The sequence below is a fragment of the Garra rufa genome, chromosome 6 (assembly GCF_049309525.1).
Source record: "Garra rufa chromosome 6, GarRuf1.0, whole genome shotgun sequence".
NCBI lineage: Eukaryota > Metazoa > Chordata > Actinopteri > Cypriniformes > Cyprinidae > Garra > Garra rufa.
Window position 1 is genome coordinate 5655575 of NC_133366.1, and position 6380 is coordinate 5661954.

A 6380-nucleotide genomic window follows, 5' to 3' on the forward strand; every position below is an offset into this window, starting at 1 on the left:
TCTTTCGATGCAGCCTTAGGCCGCGATCACACCAAATGCGTTTTTGCAGTTGGAGGCGCCTCTTTTGAATGGTTTTCTGTTGGCAGTGAGCGTTCTCTCGCGTTTTTGCAGGAGCGCTCTGAGCGCCTGAAGTTGAAAAAAAATCAACTCTGAGCGGAAAAATGCAAGTATAGGTCTCTGCGGAACAACAAGAAGGTTTTTTCCAATTATTGGGCATTTTCAAACCGGGCTAGGCATTTTCCAACCATCCATTCAAGACCGTACGGAAGCCTGTACATAAGCGGAAATGCGTTGTTATTATTATTTCTCGTTTTTTCATGATTTTTACTATTATGTCGATATCGCGACAACATTTATGTCAAAATAAAATATGTGTATAAAATACAGGCTACAGTACCTTTTTTTTTTAAAGTGTTACATTAAACTACTGAGAGATCTTTAATATGGAATTCTTTCATAAACCAAATTTCCCGTCTTTATGTTATAAGATACAAATCTTGTATAATAGCCTGTGAGTGTGTATTATATCTTCTAATATTCTCTCCTGCATGCAATTTTCCTCTAATAAAAGCTAAAGGTATTAAAAATTACATTATTACTCAACTATTTATAATTACATTAGATTTATTTTCGTTTTTCGTGTGTGTGAACGACACAACATAAATCAAGTTGTAAAGGTGATTAACAAGGAAAATGAATCGCAATTTTCAATAAAGTTACCAAATCCTACTGTAAAGCAATGGTGAACATGATTGTATTGGTCTTTCTTACCTGTATTTTTCAAAATATGATATTTATATGTAATGACTGACATTTAAGTGACATTTGTAGCTTACATTAAATGATATATAAAATAAAACGTGTTAACCTTTAAATTAAGGTAAAATGTGTCAACTTAGAATGAGGAAAACTCTGAAAACTTTAAATATTAGCATCACTTTATTGACCGTATAGATACTGTAACCAATATGAAGAAAAACTATATCAATAAATGCCACATTCTCTACTTAATGTAATAGTAAAAAAGAGAGAATCCAATAAAATAAAATAAGCAATAAATGTGGCAAGTTCAAACAGGAGGAACACATTGCATGAAACATTAGATGCTTCCTCCAGCCTCATAGAAACAGTCGCTTCCGCAGTATCCTTGGAAGTCATCAGAGCCAAAGAACCCCTGCATCACACCTCTTTGCCCTCTTCCTCTGTAGCCTTCACCACAGTCTTTGTATGTAGTCTCACAATGGAGACATCTGGATAGACTGTATGGAACCCTGTACAGGTTTCTGAAATTTTCACTGAATGCCTTCCAGTTCACGACACCTGAAAAAAAAAAAAAAAAGTTGTCAGCTGACCTTATCATTGTCTTAAACATATTCAACAATACATAACTGAGAAAAAACAGAGAGAGAGCTGTGATTAACCAAACAGTGACACTAATAAAACTTACTGTCCAACCACCGAAAGTGAGCCTCTCGGCGGAAACTTTCCATGCTCACAATGCTTTTGAAGCACCTGCAGGTGAGGGCAAGGGAGCCAATTGCAACATCACCATCTTGAAGCACAACCTCCAGTAAGATTTCACGAAGGACCAGCAGAGGAAGCTATACATGAACAAAACATAACAATCTGAACTTCTTGTGGTTATAATGATTCCCTTGCATTTTATAAATTGAGTAATAGCAAATACATGCCTCCTGTATGTTCAGGGGTTGGTCAACGGTTGCCACTATGAAGGGACAAATGAAGAACATCAGTAAATGACAGTCAACATTTACTGTAAATAACAGAGCACCTCAAACAAAATAAATCATACCAGTTTTGTCTGGCTTGTCAGTCCGCCTTCTCTTTCTTTGCTGGATTTCCATGACCGATCTTGATAAATTTATGACATAAAAACACATTAATAATACAGTATATCAAGTTTCATTGCATGAAGATATGACAACTAAGAAAAAGTCACACTAACTGTAAAGGCATTTTGCCATCCTTGTCATTATTTTTTAGAAAAGGACTAATAACAAGGGAAATGAAAGAAAGAAAGAAAGAAAGAAAGAAAGAAAGAAAGAAAGACAGTCAAACACCTTGGTGGGAATTTCTCCAGCAAAAGGACAGACCACCATCTTCTTATACTTGGTATGTCTGACTTTAGTTGGATAAAGCACAAGTTTATCAAAACAATTCTTAAACTTACAGAATGTTTTTTAATGAGCTTGGAAAACCCACCTCTGAAAAGTCAAATGTTCCCCCCAAGATGACATAGAGAGCATACTGCAACATGAATTATGTATTAATAACTGCACATGGGTTAATTCTGACATGGCACCTGCAGAACCAATAATAGCCATTGATCCTACTATTAGTATGAAGACTCCACAGCTGCAAGACATCTCTTGTCGAGGTATATCCTAGATAAGTAAATTACATATGATATCTTTTTTAACTAGTACCACTAAAGCCCTAATTCATTAAAAATTTCAATCACATTTGGTGTAAAATGAAACATACCCCAAGGTCCTCAGAATAGAATTCTGTCCATGTCCCTGGACACAGGCTCTGAGCAATTTATCTGTCAAAAAAAAAAAAAAAAAGAAATGAATGCCCCCTGGCCAAAAAAAAAAAAAAAAAAAAAAAAAACACACATTAAGATATACACTACAAACAGCCAATCAAACAGGGTTTTTAAAAGAGAACTACCCTGCAATACTACATATGATTACCAAGTAAATTTGAAACAGAACAGAAAATAATAAAGGCAGAGTTTAACAGGAACTGTCCCGCCTTTATTTTTCCCATGGCTTTCTTCTTAATGCAGGGATTCACAAAATTAATTAATATATGACCCTGAAATTAAAGTGTGTTGCAAGTAAAGTGTTCCTTAAATTGTATGCAATGAGAAAAAAGCCAATGGAAAAAAAAAGAAAAAAAAGAACTGAACATAGAACCAGAGAACACAAAATTCTGTAACAGCAAAACCTGTATATGGCAATGTAAGTGCCATCTCCAAAACCTGGAGTTTTCAGGGAATTGAGAAAATACAATTCACGCAATTTTGGCTTCATGATCTGAAAAAATGTTTTCACCCTGTGTTAGTTGTTAGGAAAGGCATAATAATCAAGGAAATAATCAGAAATATGCCGCTGATTTCAGTTTGTACAACAATTGGTATTGTATGTTCATGTATCGCAACATTAAAGCAGACTCACACACAGCATCCAATGCCCTGGCACCCAAGATGGGAAGACCACAGCATCCTTGCTCATAATTTCAGGCTACATGTATATTAAAAAAATGTTTTATAGTATATAGTATGTTTAATGTTTAAAGACATTACAAATGTCAGTGATCCTTACAGGTAAGTGGTCCATGGGATGTGCACAAATTGGTGGAAACCATGTCACTATGGCATGGCTGTCAACTGGATAGATGTCCACATTCTGGCCACAAAAAGAAAATTGTTAGTTGAAGTATTTGAACAAAATGAATTTATTTATGCTCTCAAACTTTGAGGTCAAACCTGGGAGAGTGCAATCTGTTGCAGCACACAGAAGCAGGAATTCAGCACCTGTGTGAAAAAATATCAACATTTAGCTACTTTGAAATGGACATTATTTTATTATGATTTTAAGTTTTGATTCATGTATTTGTCTGTTTCTTACATTTCCTTCCACCTCGCAAAGGTTTGTCAGTGTTATTAAGTCTTTCTGTTTTATGACAATAGAGCCCACAAGTGCTACTTCATCATCAGCATTTGCAGAATGAACTTGAGCCATCTGTCAAGAGAACATAAATTTTCTATTACTTACAAAACAGATTCTTAGTAGTCTTAGTCTTCTAAAAGACCTGGCGTTGCACACAGTGAATATTGTTGGCTCTATGATGAATCAGTTGTAAGTTCCTTAGGATATGAGTGTCTGAATGCATAAATGAAAATGCTAAATCTAAAATTTAATCATAATAGAAGTAATAGAACTGTTTAGCGATATTACCAGTTTACGCTGTGATCGAGTCAGTGGCTTTCCCCAGCAAGCCTTGCTAGGTTTTATCAGATGTAGTCTGGTCATTTCAGGAGCCCTGTTCTCTTTATTTAAAGACACATAAAAGACATAATGATTTGTAAATAGCAAATAAGAGATAAGATTCAAAGTATACATGTAATAAACCAAACGTCCAAACAAATCAGTTTTTAATAATTTTATAATTAGATCAAATTTGCAGTTAGATTAATGTGCACAACAATTTCCTTAATAAAATGTATTTATAGTTATTTTTTGTACATATTAGTTCCTATACCCCGGGTTTCACAAACAATTTTAAAGCCTAGTCCTACACTAAAATGTAAGTCTGAGCTGTTCCAACTAAAAGAAACTTGCACTGACTGATTTTAAAATATATCAGTGCCTTTATTTTGTCTCAAGATGAACACCAATAATGTTTTTTCTAAGCATGTTTATTAAACATTTTTAAATGTCCTAATTGAACTATGGACTAATCCTGGTTTAGGCCTGGGGACATAAATGTCACCTATTCGGTGGAATAGCTAACCTAACATTGGTTTACAACTATTTATTAACTTGTTTAGGTAGTGTTTTCTAGTCTGACAAGCTAACTAGTCATTTTTATATTAGAGTGCGCCGACAGGAAAAAAATTAAGCAAACTACCACTATCAACACTAAAGTAACGAACTTATGCACCAAAAAGTTAGCGAATGTTTGCTAATAATGGTTAGCGACAGAAGTGGCAGACCTCTTCTAATCATGTTGTAAACAAATTTACACAAGCTAATTAAAACGTTACCTTAGACAAAATAAGAATTTACAAAAATCCACTTACATCCATACGCAGGACAGGTGAGCTCTCCTCATTTCACCGCTTTCTCGCTATCACTCATGTCTGATGGAAAAAGCGTATTCAAGAATTAGGAATCGCCCACTCAAATTTTAGCAAACCAGGCACAGAGGTTGAAAAACGCCTACCCCATTGGAAAACGCCCAAAAATTGAGGAACGCCTTTTGTTGCTCTGCAGAGACCTCATTCTCGAAAAATGCCCAACGTCATTTGCGTTCTTTTCCATTGTCCAATCGAATGAATGGAGAGGCGGGCCTTCTGTTGTGGTGATGAAAGTTTACCGTTGCTTAAAAAGTCCGGAGACTGCAAGAATTAGAGGAGAAACCTTTGGTGTCTGTCGTGGGTAACCCGGAGTTGTATTATTTAGGGTTTCTGCTAATATGACAGTTTACTTGACAGCAAAAAAATACGATTTTAGAGCGCTCACGCTATAATCCTTTGATTTGACTGACAGGACAGCTCTTTTGGTCGTTGCTTAGCAACATAAAAAAACCGCAGCACACTGCTCTTTTATTAAAAGTCACCAAAAAAGGCAGTGCTGTGCGCCTCGCGTTTTTAGAACTAAAAGACGCGTAGACGCGACTTCTGTCGCTGCATGTCGCCAGAGGCTGGCGATGAGGTCGCTAGTGGGCGTTCTCATTACTGGTTGCTTAGTAACGTCATTTAACAGACGTTTTTATCCAAAGCAACTTTGGAAACAAAGACAAGCAGGTTACAACTCATTTTAATGCTGTTAACATTATTTTTGTATGTGGGCATGGACATGTCATATAAAACAGGACAATCACTGCTGGAGCTGAAAGGAGAATGATCACGAGCACTATCGTCTTCTTTCCTATTGGCTGTCGCTCCCGAAAGTCGCTCTTCATTTGCATAAAGTTTAGAGATTCTGAACTTTGTCGCGTCGCTGGACACGCCCACATCCGGTCGCCAACGGTCGCTGGCGGCCGCTGCCGCTCTCGTCGCCGGAAATCGCCGGTTCTCCATTGAAATGAATGGGATCGCGTCGCTTAGTCGCTGCATGTCGCGTGTAGTGTGAATGGGGCTTTGCACCGTGTCTACATCGGACGCGACAGTTGTCGCGCTGCATTGCAACAGCTAAAGGCCGCGATCACACTGAACGCGTCTTTTGGTTCTAAAAACGCGAGGCGCACAGCACTGCCTTTTTTGGTGACTTTTAATAAAAGAGCAGTGTGCTGCGTTTTTTTATGTTGCTAAGCAACGACCAAAACAGCTGTCCTGTCAGTCAAATCAAAGGATTATAGCGCGAGCGCTCTAAAATCTTAGTTTTTTGCTGTCAAGTAAACTGTCATATTAGCAGAAACCCTTAATAATACAACTCCGGTTTACCCACGACAGACACCTCTCCTCTAATTCTTGCAGTCTCCGGACTTTTTAAGCAACGGTAAACTTTCGTCACCACAACAGAAGGCCCGCCTCTCCATTCATTCGATGGGACAATGGAAAAGAACGCGAATGACGTTGGGCGTTTTTCCGCTCAGAGTTGATTTTTTTTCAACTTCAGGTGCTCAGA

The 6380-nt window shown here is 37.3% G+C and overlaps 1 long non-coding RNA gene across 1 annotated transcript; it reads right to left on the bottom strand.

The window, feature by feature from the left end:
- Positions 1 to 3466: 3466 nt before the first annotated feature.
- On the bottom strand, positions 3467 to 4069 carry LOC141336483 (uncharacterized). Its single transcript, XR_012355714.1, has 3 exons — positions 3987 to 4069; positions 3657 to 3770; positions 3467 to 3562 (listed from the first exon to the last, which is right to left on the bottom strand). It is a non-coding gene; the product is annotated as an uncharacterized lncRNA (long non-coding RNA).
- Between the last annotated feature and the right edge of the window lie 2311 nt (positions 4070 to 6380).